Source organism: Grampus griseus (genome assembly GCF_964374135.1).
Source record: "Grampus griseus genome assembly, chromosome: X".
Lineage (NCBI taxonomy): Eukaryota > Metazoa > Chordata > Mammalia > Artiodactyla > Delphinidae > Grampus > Grampus griseus.
This window is the reverse complement of record NC_138999.1, coordinates 50,582,087-50,597,532: the sequence shown is the minus strand read 5'-3', so window position 1 is coordinate 50,597,532 and position 15,446 is coordinate 50,582,087.

Below are 15,446 nucleotides of genomic sequence, written 5' to 3'. Positions count from 1 at the left end.
AAGACCCTTTTCCCAAATAAGGCAATATTTACAGCTTCCAGGGATTTGGTGTGGACATACCTTTTTGGAGACCACCAATCCAACCCACTGAAGTGGGACAGGGTCAGAGGCCTAATATTGGTCTGGCTGACGGGATGCAGCTGGAGGGATGGTCCTTCTTTTATTCTGTGCTGCTGTGTCTAGCCTCGTGCATTATCCCCCCTCTTCAAGCAGACAACAAGCTTGATACTGTTCTTGGCTCTGTCCCTCAAACACAAATGTGCAATGACATACCACCTTCTAAAACCTTTCTTTACCTTTTGATCAAAGAGCCATTTGCTGTTTTTTAGGAAGCCTTGAGACCCCTTCTTTACCAGATGATTAACATATAATATATACTTGTGTGTGTGTGTGTGTGTGTGTGTGTGTGTGTCTGTGTGTCTGTGTGTTCAAAGATTGTCCTCTTGCAGCAAATGACTCGGGGGACCAATACCTTCCCCATGTCTATGGGCTCATTGGCATTCTTTCATCCTGTGTGTAGGCATCATCTGGCAACATTTGTATTTTTGGGCCTAGAGCAGCGAGCTGGTGGTATAAGGAGAAGAGGACAGCTCTGTAGTCAGACCTGCATTGGATGTGACCTGGGCCACTTGGCTCTGCTGTGGGACTCTGGGCACGCCACTGAGCCTCTCCATCTCCTCGTCCTGAGAAGAGGGATAATAATTTCTATTTATATGATTGTGGTGGGATTAAAAGAAAAAAAATGCATGTGTGGCACCTGGCACAGAGAAGGTGCTTAATAAGTTAGTTCCTTTTATCCTTTATTTCCTCTCATTTGTGTGTCTTGAGAAATCACCTTTCTGTCCCCCAAAGACATAACTCGCTTCTAGTACAAAGACACTCCAAAGACAAACACACAAATTGTTCAGCAGCGAACAATTTTGTGCCATGGCAACCTGCTGTTTTGTTTTTTTAATTTGACAGATGGTATATATTTTTTAAAATTAATTAATTGATTTATTTTTGGCTGTGCTGGGTCTTCGCCTCCATGCGAGGGCCTTCCCCAGCTGTGGCAAGCGGGGGCCACTCTTCATCGCGGTGTGCGGGCCTCTCACCATCGCGGGCTCTCTTGTTGTGGAGCACAGGCTCCAGATGCGCAGGCTCAGCAGTTGTGGCGCACGGGCCTAGTTGCTCCAAGGCACGTGGGATCCTCCCAGACCAGGGCTCGAACCCGCGTCCCCTGCACTGGCAGGCAGACTCTCAACCACTGCGCCACCAGGGAAACCCTAACCAGCTGTTTTTAATTATCCGCCTTACTGTATAACACCTGTGGGGCACTTGATCTGGCCGAATGTAATTGAGTCTTGTGATGTGCTCCAGGTGTGGAGGTGTTCTGCCAGGTGTTTATTTGGAGTATATAGCACACACAGTCTTTCTCCCTCCCCTACCCCTCCTTCCCCCCACTCCACCCCAAGTGTTCTTTTAGGAAGGGTCGAGGCCCTGGCCCTCAGCTCCAGGCCTGGGCCTTAGAGCCAGTGTTTTGAGTTCAGAGTCTTTTTAACTGGGCTTCCTACCTATTCTGGGGTTCCCCAGCTCCCTGGAGACTTGCTCTGTTAATTAGGAAAACCATTGCTACTGCTTTGAGAAGGAGCAGTGCAATGCCTTGGGCCTTGCCACCTTCTGCGGTGGTCTAAGTCAAGTGTTCTTTGCTTTCACTTGGCTGAGCCGGGTCTTGCTTGGTGACTTCACTTTATGAGCAGAAGCTTATCTTCCTATGAGGGAGGTAGCACTTTGCTTTCAAACTGTGGCTTGAACAATTAAAAATTGTTTAGAATCTAGGAGGCCATCCTTGAACTCAATACCGAGTAGCTTCCTCCAACAGCTCTGGACTGAATGCATGTTCTTTCTCATGCTGCAGCTGTGCTGGTGCCATGCCTGGACCTGGGATCTGGCTACCACTGAGTAAGAATGGGGTAGCTGTTGTGAAAGTGCTGCCTTTGGAAGTGGAAATGTGTCTTACTCTTCTATAATCTTTGTAAATTTGAGACAAGTCCTTTGGATCACTGATTTCACCCCCCCACACACCGTCTTTTGCAATTTTGGGGTAATTTGTTGAAAGAATTGAGCAAATTTAGCCATAAAAAAGGAATGAAGTAATGTCATTTGCAGCAACATGGATGCAACTAGAGATTATCATACTAAATGCAGTAAGCCAGAAAGAGAGAGACAGATATCATATGATATCACTTATATGTGAAATCTAAAATATGGCACAAATGAATCTATCTATGACACACACATAGAGAACAGATTCGTGGTTGCCAAGGGTGGGGTGGTGGGAGAGGGATGGACTGGGAGTTTGGGGTTGGTAGATGCAAACTATTACAAACAGAATGGATAAACAACAAGGTCCTACTGTATAACACAGGGAACTATATTCAGTATCCTGGGATAAACCATCATGGAAAAGAATATAAAAAAGAATGGATATATGTGTATAACTGAGTCACTGCTATACAGCAGAAATTAACACAACATTGCAAATCAACTATACTTCAATAAAAAAGAAAAATAATTGAACAAATTTAGCTGATGGTGGCTGGTATGAAACTGGGTTGAGGTCATCATTTAATTCAGTTTCACTTTTAACCCAGTCTAATCTACTTCATTTATACATTCAACGATTAGTTTTTGATCACTTACCATATGCCAAACACTCTTCTAAACACTGAGGAAATGACTGCAAGTAAATCAAAGTTCTGCTCTCATGGAGCTTATAATGTGGTAGGGAACAAAAATAGGTAAAACAAATAAATATATGCTATTTTTAAGGTATGGTAAGTGCTAAATACAAATAAATCAGGATGAGAGAATAGAAAACAAGGATTTGTTATTTTAGAAAATTTGCAAAACAGTAGATCCAACAAGGTAGAAGTATGTATGTTTTTCTCATACAAGATCACACAATCCATTGCTGCCGAGCCAGCTCCCAAATCATCAGACACCTAGCACCTTTTATCCTCTTGTTCCACCATTTCGATATGTGGCTTGCACATCCTGGCACTTCATGGCTGCTTCAGCTCCAGCCATCATGTCTGCATTCTAGCAGGGAGGAAGAAAGAAAAGGAGAAGGGGATGGCTCTCTCATAAGATATTTCCTGGAAGTTGTGCATATAACCTGTGTTTTCATTTTCTTGGCCAGATCTTAGTCACATAGCCACGTAGCCACAAGAGAGGCTGAGGAAATGTTTTCTGTATTCCCAGTAGCTACATGCTACTGGAGTTTTTTTCATAGAAAAAAAATAGAAGAATGGATATTGGTGGATAGACATAGGTGGTGAGAAAAGACCTCTCTGAGGAGGCATCATTTGAAAACAGACCAGAATGACACGATTTTCATCCAATCCATTTAATAAATCAAATCACCTGAGTGCCTTCTCTGTGCTTCTCTGAATAATAATACGTAGTCTTGTCCTCAGTGCTTGCAATCCAGAGCAGAGGTGGCAAATTGGAGGTGCAGGGCAGTATCCGCCAGAAGGTGAAATTTGTTTGGCTGACATGTGTGTTAATAATTAGGAAATTTCACGTAAAAGTCAGATTTCTAGCTTTCATAAAAACTTGAGAAGATCTGGTAATATAGGGTCTGCATTCTCATATGACTGGAGGTGAATGCGATTGACCTTTTCAAATTGGTCCTGAGCACTCCAGTTTGCCCCAGTCTCCCCCTTTTCCAACTGTCCCACACTGGCTTGTTTCCCTTTTTTACTTTACCTGCCTGGCCCCTGTAAGCATCTGAGTTTCCAGTCCATGGTCCAAAGGGGGAGAAACCAATTAATAAAATAAAATAATTAAAATAGGTTTCATGATTTGGTTTGTTTCTCTCACCATCAAGGATCCACATCTATCTATTGCTTGCTGAAACCTGAGTGGAGTTTCAGTCAAATTCACTCTGAAGTTCTGTTTTTCTTGATCACATGACATGGTGGGTAAAACAACAGGCCTTGAGTCAGAAGACTTGAGTTCAGGTTCTGCCCCTTATAGCTAGCTAGCTGAATACTCTTGGAAAAATTCCCTCCCATCTCTCCCAGAGACTCAGTTTCCCTATCTGTAAAAGAGTGAGTTTAGGTTATCATTCCTGATCTGGTCTTCCAGGATTTGGGAAAAAATAAACAAGATAATGTAAGTGGAAAAGATTTATAAGGTGAAGGTGCATCATTCTGGCAAGGAGCAGAAAGCTATTCAGACTCTAGACGCAGGAGGGACCCCTAGGAATGACACAGGAATGGAGCATAGCCTCATCTGTGGTAATTGGAGCTGAGAACTGGGAAGCCATTAGAAAATGAAGTGGCTGCTTTCTTCCTCCCTCTCTGGGACCACACGAGTTCTTTTCATTTATTTTTCTCTGTTTATCTAAGCCAATCTTCCTTTACTTTGCAGACTGTTTTTTTTCTTTTTCTTATTATGTACAAGTCCAAAAAGGGTAGCCCCAGCTCTAATGCTACATGACATTTTAGTTTAATTGCCCACCATCAATTAATAACAGTTTCTGCATCTCTTACTTCATACTTTCAAGAGAAAGATTCTTAATTGATACATTGATTTCCCCTGGGTTAAATGACAAGCCAAGGTCCACCGATCTCAGACTGTGGAAATAGGTGCACATAGTTCAAATATGGTGGTTTAGGCCCAGCCCTTTAATAGGTGCTAAGCATAGCCATTCCTAGAGCAAGGGTTGTGGCTGGGCAAGGACACCAAGTGTGTCTTCTGCAACATAAAAATGTTTAATATTACAACTATGATTCTGTCTTGAATGGCTCTGCTGACAGTTCTTCTGGCAAGTTGGGTGGAAGGCTCTTCCTAAAGAGACAAACCATCTGAGACAACTCTGTAATGAAAACATGATCATTTCCAGGTTATGGATGTGTGTACTAAAGTTCTTTGAAAAATTGTGCTACCTCGCTGCTCTACAGAACATACTTAATCTATAGCTGCTGCTAACTTTTGGGCTCCAAAAGAGGGAATTGTGTACAAAGAGACAGACTGAGGAAATGAAGTGAGGGTCTCCATGGCTACTGGCCTGAGTGTGCATAGGACAAAAGTTTTTGAACTGAAAATCATCAATTCATCCAAAATATTTTTCCTCTTCTATTTCACTTTCTTACTCGGTATGCAGAGAAACAGAGCAGGGGATGTTCTGGTACAAATATATAGCCTGAGGGGGTCAGAACTTTTCCAGCTGGCAGGAACATCACAAACAGAGCCTTGAGTGTTCAACAAATTTCAGGGACACTCGGAACCAGCTTGGGTAAATGTGAAGATAAGGAGTTTGGGTCTCATTCCTGACGGTCTCTAACTCAGTGATGTTGGGTGGATTACTTTACCTCTCTGAGTTTAGATGTCCCATCTGTAAAAGAAATAAATGCTGGTTGAATCTAAACCCTTAATTGAGGTTAGTGCTAACAACCTATATCAGCTAAGGTTAGACTCATCTGCAAACGAAAGAAACTCAAGAGTAGCCGGCTTTAGTGCTGAAGGTTTTATTCTTTTGAGTAAGAGGCAATGATGATGCGATGCAATCACCAGAGACTCAGTCTTCTCCTTCCTGTTTTCTGATCCACTGTCCCTAGAGTGTGGCCCTCATCCTCACTGCCCAAAATATCTGGCAGGATTCTAGCTACTATATTTATGTTCCAGGCCAGAGGATGAAGGTTGGTACATTTCTGTAATTTCATCCCCTTGTGTGTGGGCTGGACCTAGTGACTCACTTCTGTTGAAAAGAGTACAGCAAAAGTGATGTGATGTCATTCCTGAGATTAGGTTACAAAAAGACGGTAGCCTCTCTCCTCTCCCTCCTCTCCTTTCCTCTCCCTTCCATGCTCCTCCCCTTTCTACTTTCCTTCTCTCTCTCTCTCTCTCTTCTTCTCTTCACTCTGGGCTTCGCTGGTGCTGGGGGAAGTGAGCTGCGATGTTATGAAGCAGCCCAATGAAGAGGCCCAGGTGGAAAGGAGCTGAAGCTTGCCAACAGCCACATGGGTGAGGTTGGAAGCAGATTCTCCAGCCCTAGTTGCACCTTGAGACAACTGCAGCCCTGGCCGACAGCTTAACAGCAACCTGAGCGACCTTAAACTAGAAGGACTGCTAACCTGCACTCAAGATCCGTGATGTGCAGAAACTTTGGGATAAGAAATGCTTGTCATTTTCAGCTGCTAAATTTTGGGGTCATTTGTTATGCAGCAATAGAAAACGAATTCACCCTGCAACTGTTTTAGATGTATTCAGTGAACTTTGAGTACATATAGAGGCCCCCAGAGACAGCCTAACAGGAAATTGGACTTTGAACTTCTGGTTCTCCCAGGCAGCACATGAGCAGTGTTTGGGCCAAAGGTTTGCTCAGTTTCCTATCACTTGGATATTTTCCTAAAATTTGCTTAGAGGAAAAGAATGAAACCACCACAAGCATTCCATGCACAGAGCAGAACTGTCTTAGCACACATTCTCAGAACCTGCTCTGTGCATGCCGTGGTTTGACCCTGTGCTCTGGGGCACGGGGCATAGATCTGGTACAGACGTGGCAGATGGATAGTGCCAACTCTGCACGCTTTTGCTGGTTCCAGTGTTGCTTAGAAGCAGGCTCTCTGGCTCCAGGGTCTCCACGGCTAGCGTCAGCCCTGCTCAGAGGCCAGTGTACAGACTGCCTTCATACAAATCACACAAGGGCCCCTTCCTTGGATGTTGTAGCCCTGCCAGGGGGCTAGGCCTGGAGACTGGGGCAGGCTGGCTTTCAGCTCCCATGTGTTTTCCTGGCCTCTGTGCAAGACACAGGCTGCACCACTGTAGGTGGTCATGCTACCTCCAAGGATCAGCCATAAAGAAGATGATAAATAAATGACTTGGTTCTTTTCACAGTGCTGATCTTATTTTTATTTTTTTTGCACTATGCGGGCCTCTCACTGTTGTGGCCTCTCCCGTTGCGGAGCACAGGCTCCGGACGCGCAGGCCCAGCGGCCATGGCTCACGGGCCCAGCCGCTCCGCGGCATGTGGGATCTTCCCAGACCAGGGCACGAACCCGTATCCCCTGCATCGGCAGGCAGACTCTCAACCACTGCGCCACCAGGGAAGCCCAGATCTTATTTTTTTTTTAATTGAAGTATAGTTGATTTACAATATTGTATTAATTTCAGGTGTACAGCAAAGTGATTCAGATCTATCTATATCTATACATATATATTCTTTTTCAGATTCTTTTTCATTATAGATTATTACAAGATATTGAATAATCCTGTGCTATACAGTAAATCCTTGTGGCTTATCTATTTTGTATATAGTAGTGTATATCCGTTAATCCCAAACACCTAATTTGTCCCTCCCTCCCTTCCCATTTGGTAACCATAAGTTTGTTTTCTAAGTCTGTGGGTCTGTTTCTGTTTTGTAAATAGGTTCATTTGTATTATTTTTTTTAGATTCCACACATAAGTGATATCATATGATATTTGTATTCCTCTGTCTGACTTATTTCACTTAGTATGATAATCTCTAGGTCCATCCATATTGCTACAAATGGCACTATTTCATTCTTTTTTATGGCTGGGTAATATCCCATTATATATATATATATATATACACACACACACACCCCCCACATCTTCCTTATCCATTCATATGTTGATGGACATCAACATATGAATGGTTGCTTCCACGTCTTGGCTATTGTAAATAGTGTTGCTATGAACATTGGGGTGCATGCATCTTTTCGAATTAGAGTTTTCATCTTTTCCAGATATATGCCCAGGAGTGGGATTGCTGGATCATATGGTAACTCTATTTTTAGTTTTTTATGGAACCTCCAGAGTGTTTTCCATAATGGCTACACCAATTTATATTCCCACCAACAGTGTAGGAGGGTTCCCTTTTCTCCACACCCTCTCCAGCATTTATTATTTGTAGATTTTTTGATATAATGGCCATTCTGCCTGGTGTGAGGTGATACCTCACTGTAGTTTCGATTTGCATTTCTTTAATCATTAGTGATGTTGGGTATCTTTTCATGTGCCTGTTGGCCATCTATATGTCTTCTTTGGAGAAATGTCTGTTTACGTGTTCTTCCCATTTTTTGATGGGGTTGTTTGCGTTTTGTTTGTTTGTTTTGATATCGAGCTGTATGAGCTGTCTGTATATTTGGGAAAGTAATCCCTTGTTGGTTGCATCGTTTGCAAATATTTTTTCCCATTCCATAGGTTGTCTTTTTGTTTTGTTGCTGTGTTTGATTAGGTCCCATTTGTTTACTTTTGCTTTTATTTCTTTTGCTATGGGAGACTGCTCTAAGAAAATATTGCCACGATTTATGTCAGAGAATGTTTTGCCTATGTTCTCTTCTCAGAGTTTTATGGTGTCATGTCTTATATTTAGGTCTTTAATCCATTTTGCGTTTATTTTTGTGCATAGTATGAGGGAGTGTTCTAACTTCTTTGATTTACATGTGGCTGTCCAGCTTTCCAAACACTGCTTGCTGAAGAGACTGTCTTTTCTTCATTGTATATTCTTGCCTACTTTGTCGAAGATTAATTGACTGTAGGTGTGTGGCTTTAGTTCTGGGCTTTCTATTCTGTTCCATTGATCTATGTGTCTGTTTTTGTGCCAGTACCATGCTATTTTGATTACTGTAGCTTTGTATTATTATCTGAAGTCTGGGAGGGTTATGCCTCCAGCTTTTGCAATTCTGGATCTTTCATGGTTCCATATAAATTTTAGGATTATTTTTTCTAGTTCTCACAGGACTGATCTAAGCTCAGAAGAATGTCCTTCTGAAAATATAGTGTTTTTGATTTTTCACCTTGTAGAACTTGAGTGAAAAAAATAGATCACGAAACAGCATGAATAGTATGATCCCGTTTATTAATAATTGTATGCCCACACATATAATCACAGTTTTCTTGTAGTATTAATTAGCATTTAGTTGTTAATCATCTCTGGATAGTGGAAATTTGGATAATGTTTACTTTCCTCATGTTTTTCTGTAGTATTACAGTCTTTTTTTTTTAAAACATAAACATGTATTATTCTTTTAAACATACAATAATAATAAGTCTTATTTTCATTTCGACAAAACACTATTTTCTCTTTCATTTGTATAGTGCTTTGCAGCTAAGTATAAGTATCCGCAATTCACAGATGCAGCAACTGAGGCTCAGAGAGGTGGAGTGACTGGCCTATTCATAAAGAGAACCCTCCACTACACCTTTTCTCTTGTTCTCTCTGCCCATCCCCCAGGTGTCACCTGTCTAGAATTTTATATGACACTATCAATCCTATATAACTTGGACTAGTCATTTCCCCTTTCAATTTTCTCATCTGTAGGATGAGGCTAGTAATAGCATCTACCTTATAGGGTTGTTATAGGGACTAACTGTGATAATGTGTGTGCAGCACTTAGCACAGTCCCTGGACCCCAGCATCAATAACTGTTAGCATTGGTTATTATTGGTGACTTGGGGAAGGCATTTCCCCTCTCTGGGTCTGTCTCTTCAAATTCAAAATGCATGGGTTAGACTTGATGATTATTGAAAATTCTGCATGTCAGTTCTCTGGTTCCAATTGTTTTTTTTTTTTTTTTTTTTTTTTGCTATTATATGAAACAAAGTTGATTTCAAGAAGCTGGATTGCAAGAAGCAGTTGTCATCCACTCATTCCTCTGTTGAGTTAACTCAAAAATGATTTGAATGTATGAACAAGTGAAAAGAGTCTGTGGGAAGGGTGTTTCTGGCACAGGAATAGCATGTGCACACACCCCAGCAAGGGCTAGGCAACCTGAAGGGAGTGTTGGAAGAAGCCCAATGCCAGGGCATGGGCTGGCAACTCTTTCCAGAATCAGGTCTAGAGCCACAGTCAAGGAAACAGTGCCCTGCTTCTCAGTGAGCCCTGCATGCCAGGTTGCCAGACAGCTGAGGAGTGTCATATGTAGGTGTTTTTAAAGGCACAACGTATTCTCTTAGCATCAGCTTTGAGTATCTGCTTTTGGTCATTTTTGTTGGGCACAAGAACATGAGAAAAGTGTTGAATTCATGCCACATCATAAATCAGAGGCCTGGATGTGGCTTTTCCATCTTTAACAAGTCCACCAGGACATCTGTGGGAATTCCTGCCCTGGCCGAGCTGGTGGTGGGAACAGGTATGGTGGGCCAGGAAGCTGCTAGGATGGAGACATTCTGAAAATCCCTCTTCAAAGCCAATTAGGGAGGTGCAGCTGCATGACCGGGAGCTTGAGAGCATCTGGGTCATGGGGGAGTGGGGATCCAGCTAGGACAGGTGGCCAACCATTGACGTTATCTGGCCTTTATTAATTAGCTATAGATGTCATGTCCTTTGCCATGGTGTCATTGTGTTCATCTGGTGTAAGGGGACCAGTCAAAAACATTGGCTCCAAGTGGAAAGAGTCAATTATATTCTGCTTTTTAAGGATGGGAATGGAATTAGAAGACAAAAAAAACAAAAAACAAAAACAAAAGTAAGGCAAGCAAACAAAAATCCCCAAAACAGAATGGAGGTTGCTGGCTAATGAAGGATGCTGTTCCCTCCCCCATCTATTTTTATCTTGTCTTTCATCTCTCTGATAAAACACTGATAAACTACTTCCTGTCTGGATTGTTGGAATAAAATGGTCTCTGGGCTCTACCCCCAACTCCCACTGCATCCTCCACTTATCCAGTCCTTCAGGGTGCTTTGCTAGCACAGTGACCTGGTCATATTGTTCCCCTTTCATAGCTCCCTACTCGGTAAAGCACAAGTGCCCTAGCATGGCATGCAAGGCCTTTCATGATCTCGTGTTAACCCTCCCTTTTAGCCTCTTGAAGTAATTCCATTCCCTCCATATGGAATCATGGACTGTCAGAGCTGAAATAAATTTGGAGATCACCTAGTTCTTTTTCTTGCTTTAAGAAATGAAGGATTTTTCTTGATAAAATCTTATCTGAAACATCGAAAGGGCAGAATCTGCTTAGGTGAAGGAGTATGGTGGTAGTGATGGGACCCAGAGGCTCACTCTTGCTTGGACTCCTTTTAATCTCTTTCTTCCAAAACCTGCAGTGGCCTCTGAATTTATAGAGCGCCTGCAGGGCTTGGTGGAGATGCTTGATAATCATTGATTTTATCCAGTTCTCTCCTATTACAGAGAGGTTGGGTTGCTTGCCCAGGGTCTTTGAGCTGGTATATTGCATAGTTAGTTCTCTGAGATCCAGGGTAGTGACCTTGCCTGCATGTCTTCCCATTCCACCCCCAATGTTCCTGCTCTGATTTAGATTGTAAACTCCTTTGAAGTGTTATTCAATTGCATCTCCAGGCAAAGTTCTTTCCATAAGGAGCAACTAAAGGAAGGTGCCAAGTAACCTTGGCCAGGTATCTCTTTCTCAATCACTTGGTCTTTAAGGTCTTGAGGATGTGGGCAGCCCAATAGCCAGACTGCTTCGCAATGTCATCAAAACCCACAAAATCCCAATAGGGAGTCTCTTCTTTTTTGAGGGTTTATTGATTAGCTCCTTGAAATATCCTCCTACTCTTAGGGAATATTTTCCTCCCAAATAGACTTCTTGACACAGGATCAGATTTACCTTTAGAATTCCATCTCTGCTGGTTTATTTAGCTTTCACATCATTCTGAGGAACCCTACTCCAGCATCTAGGAATCATAAAGTTGGAGAAGCTGCCTCTTTTCCCCCATCTCACACGATGTCCTTTGGCATCTCTGGCCTATCCAGTTTCTGGTAGAATTTGCTCAGAACTGACTTTGTTCCGGTTGCTGTGCTGGATGGGAGGACTCAGATCCTGGGGAGTAAAACAAGTGTTTCAGTTCTTGACCAGCTGATTATATTTGGTGTGATAAACAGGACAGGGGAGGCTGAGCTTATCTGGGAATAAATTTGGTGCTCAACTTGAAGCTCTTAAAATGACCTTCCTGAATAAATGCTGCTGCTGCTGCTGCTGCTGCTGCTGCTGCTGCTGCTGCTGCTGCTGCTGCTGCTGGTGATGGTGATGATGGTGATAATAACAGCTAATATTAATTTTGCATTGACTGTGTACTAGGCCTCGTGCTAAGTAGTTTACATAGATGATCATTTTAAAAATCCTTATGAAAATCCTATGAAGCAGGTTCATTTTATAGGTGAAAAAAACAGAAGCTCAGACAGTCTAGGTAATTGCCCATGGTCACACAGCCAGAAAGTGGCGAAGCCATGAAAGAGAGGCACTTAATTACGACTCTGTGTATGACACTATTTCAATGTTAAAGTCAAGAAAATAGCACACAGAGTGAAAGAAACGACAGCTGAAAGCTGAGCTCTGTCGGAGTCCAAGGAAGAATGTGGTTTCTTGAGAACCTTACTGTACCCCCACTCTTTGGGAATGGCCACTGGGGACAGACTGGACAACTGGACAAGGTAACCCCCACCCCCACCCAGAGCTTATTGGTTGAGAAGTAGCTACCCGACCATGGGGTGGTCAATTAATTGACTGATCAGCAACTTATCAGTCTCTCCCTGCAAATTTGAAATGAGATGTGGGAATTGGAGTAAGTTGGTCTTGGGCCCTTGGCCCAAATGTTGAGTCAGAGTAGAAAAGAAAACTGAAGTCTGCTTTCCTGTTTGCTTATTTCTCTCTTGTTCAGACTGCTCTTGTTCTGAGAACTGGATGGAGAAGGAAAGGGGAACAGGCTTTGAAACAGAGAAGAGAGATTGGTGACAGTTTACTCCATCCCAGGGTGACTATGATTTTGCCAGGTGACCTTAGAAATACTAAGAAACCCAAAACCAGGGAAGCTTTGGCTTCCTTGGCTACCCAACCAGTGGGTGGCGGCAGTGGCCTAGAGCTCAGGTTCTACTCCCCACCCAGGGGAGAAGGGACTTTAGGAAAGGAGAGGGAAGGTTGTGTTTCACATTTTCATCGGGCATTTAGAAGGGAACAATCTGCTTCAAAGAGAGAAGCCTGGATTGTATTTTGCCCTGAACACATGAAGGAAAGTTACTAGATCCACTCCAAATGTGAATGTTTCATAGCAATCATTATATTTCTGTCCGATTTACCTGTAGGGCTAGGGTTATGCATATCTGGGTTTAAAAGCAAATTTATCATGTTTCTTTAGAATTCATGAAGGTGTCCCTCCCTAAAAACTGGGGTGGAGAGGGAAGAAAAGGAGGCCGGGATAAAGCAATGACTTCAAGCTGAGCAGAGAGGGATTCCCTCCTTGCATTTTCGGTGAGAACTGCACACACACCCTGAGAAATGTACTTTGTCCAGTTACAGGTTATTTTTCTCCCTCATTGATTATGTCGGATACTAGCAACTCTGTTTATGATGCACTGTGGGACTGTTACTCTCTGTGTAATACAATCGTCATTAAACACCGGCTTTAGGAAAGCTGGAATCGTTGTTTTGATTGTGGTTACTATGGCAACAAGTGGCCCATTGGTCCTGAGTGTCTCGTGTGATGCTCACAGTATTTCCTGGTTCTTCTGTTACATCGTTACATGCAAGTAGCAAGTTACATGTCCAGTAGCTCAAGTCAGAGTTGTAACATGCCCACACATAATCAGGGAAAGGCAGTGAGGGAGAGGAGAGCCTTCTCATGGAGGGGGAAAGGGGTGAGGTTGGATGGCTGCTGTCAACAGACTAAGAAAGTCCTCTGAGGCCAAATAGATCCTGTCCCTGTTGTACCTCTGCTTTGCTACCTTCTCCCAGGCCAGAGTCACTGACTTTCCATCTTCCAACTGACCTCTGCTCAGGCCTTAGATCCCTTTGGACTTGAGTAAACAGCCCCAGCCCCTTGGAGATCTCTTTTTGTGTCTTACACTCCTGTTCCAATCAAATGTCTGGGCCTATAGGCCTTTTGCAAGATCTGGAGCCTTGGTCCAGCCTGGGACCCAGTTGCCTCGTGGGGATAGGGACCTGATGCCCTCTCGCCACCACTTCTCTCATACAGTATCAACTGCTCCAGCCTGGTCTTTCAAGTGTCCCCTGCCCCTTGTGACACTCTGCCCCCTACTAGCATACCGTATGTATGTTTGCCTGGGACTCCTACTATCTACTGAGCCTCAGTCTTTTGGACACTATGCTTTGTTTATGCCTTGTCTACCTGCTGGAATGCCCACTGTCATCCGGGCCTTTCCCCTCCAGAATCTTGCCTAGTCTTTATAGGTTTGGCTGGAACCCAGTTCTGGCTTTTCTCTGCTTCCAGTCTTTTAGCCAGCATCAGACACAACTTGTTTGTCTTTCCTTTTCTTTTTTTTTTTTTTTTTTTTTTGCGGTACGCGGGCCTCTCACTGTTGTGGCCTCTGCCATTCCGGAGCACAGGCTCCGGATGCGCAGGCTCAGCGGCCATGGCTCACGGGCCCAGCCGCTCCGCAGCATGTGGGATCTTCCCGGATTGGGGCACGAACCCGTGTCCCCTGCATCGGCAGGCGGACTCTCAACCACTGCGCCACCAGGGAAGCCCTGTTTGTCTTTTCTGAAGTACGACCGTGGACCAGTGGGACAATTCTCGAGTCACGTTCTGGCCTGGGGGTAGCTGTGAAAATTTATCTTGTTTCATTGGCACTTTCTACTGGCTTTTAAAGAAGAATGCACAAATGATGCAGACTGAGCCACAAGTAAGAGCCACAGGGAGGCAAATCCCTGTCCTCCTTTTTGTTTTAGGGTCCAGTGACCCCATTCTCTGACTTTGCAGGATCAAACCTTTGCAGAATCATATCTTTGCACAAAAAGCCTTACTGCTTCCTTTTGGTTTCCAAAATGAAGTTCAACATTTATCCAAATAAAACCTCCCTTGGTCTGTCCTCAGCTTGCCTCTCCAGCCTGTGAAACTGGTTTATAGGACGACTGAATACAGTTTGGTACAATCAGGAAATGGTTTATTTTTCTCCCACCGGTGCTTCAAAGGTGCCCCATCAGTGCTCATTCTCGCACCCTGTCCAGTGACTTGGGACAGATCCCATTGCTTGCTGGTCACTTTAAGCCATAAGAGATGATCTCATTTTCAAGTCTTAAAAGCCCAGTCCAAATCTTAATTTAAATCTGCATCCCAATTCAAAACTTCTCTCTTCCTTCACACAGCCATCAGCTCAGGCTTAGCTGAAGCTTGGGGACCCACTTAGTGGCATTCTGGCCACACTGGCTCCTGATAGATTGCAGAACTCATCAGCCACATTTCATTTTTTTAATTTATTTATTTATTTTATATTTGGTGTGTTGGGTATTCGTTTCTGCGTGCAGGCTTTCTCTAGTTGCAGCGAGCGGGAGCTACTTTTTGTTGTGTTACACAGGCTTCTCGCTGTGGTGGCTTCTCTTGTTGTGGAGCATGGGCTGTAGGTGCACCGGCTTCAGCAGTTGTGGTGCAGGGGCTCAGTAGTTGTGGATCGCGGGCTCTAGAGTGCAGGCTCAGCATGGGCTTAGTTGCTCCAGGGCATGTGGGATCTTCCCAGACCAGG